The following is a 965-nucleotide window of genomic DNA, read 5'->3' on the forward strand; positions in this document are numbered from 1 at the left end:
TCACACAGTTCATAAGGCATGGAACTAAGACTGGGAGTATGATCATCTGACGTCAAGTCCTCAGCTTGTTCTCATACAGGCATCCTCAAACCACGGCCCACGGGCCACATGCGGCCCACTGAGGACATTTATCCAGCCTGCCGGGTGTTTTTACCCTGTTTGTTTTTTTTACTTCAAAATAAGATATGTGCAGTGTGCATAGGAATTTGTTCATAGTTTGTTTGTTTTTAACTATAGTACAGCCCTCCAACGGGTCTGAGAGACAGTGAACTGGCCCCCTGTTTAAAAGTTTGAGGACCCCTGTCTCGTATAGCACAACTGCCTCCCACTTCCTACCCAATACTGGTTAGAGCACCAGCATTTACTCACATCTGCCAGGCGAATGTGCTTCTGTGCAGGTTTAGATTGGATGTCAGTGAGAACAGCTCTGAGTCTTCTTGTTTCCTCTTTGTATCACTACTACATACATATCACAGGAGGTGTTCTCAAAAGTAAGTATAACAGGTGTCGATGGGCCACAGCAATACGGAGGAAAAGGCACAGTAGAAGGAAGCATTCTGGATGAGCCAGCTGCCAGGAAGAAATGCGTGCAGTTGAGTTAGGCTGAGCGGAGAACTTCGTACCATTAGAACCCTCTGTAATCGCTTTGATTATCTGGTTGCACAGTAGGTAGACATGGGACAATAAATAGGAGTCATGTGTTTATAGCTCCCAAAGCTCTGGGGTGAAGACCTACAGGTGACCCTCAGGACGAAGGTAGGAAGGAATGGAAAGTCTCAGTATTACCAGACCAGGTCTGTACATCTTAAGCACCCAATAACTGTTTGTGATGGAATGAATGGAGATCAAGGGCGGAAGACAGATGAGGACGGGGGACCGGTGCGAGATCTGAAACAATTACCTGGAAACTCCCCAAGGACTTTCTGTTACTGTAAGGGTTCCCAGTGTTAGGTTGTGATAGACAG

This window comes from Echinops telfairi, unplaced genomic scaffold, assembly GCF_000313985.2.
Source record: "Echinops telfairi isolate 266 unplaced genomic scaffold, ASM31398v2 ScPeMD7_7465;HRSCAF=8503, whole genome shotgun sequence".
NCBI classification, from domain to species: domain Eukaryota; kingdom Metazoa; phylum Chordata; class Mammalia; order Afrosoricida; family Tenrecidae; genus Echinops; species Echinops telfairi.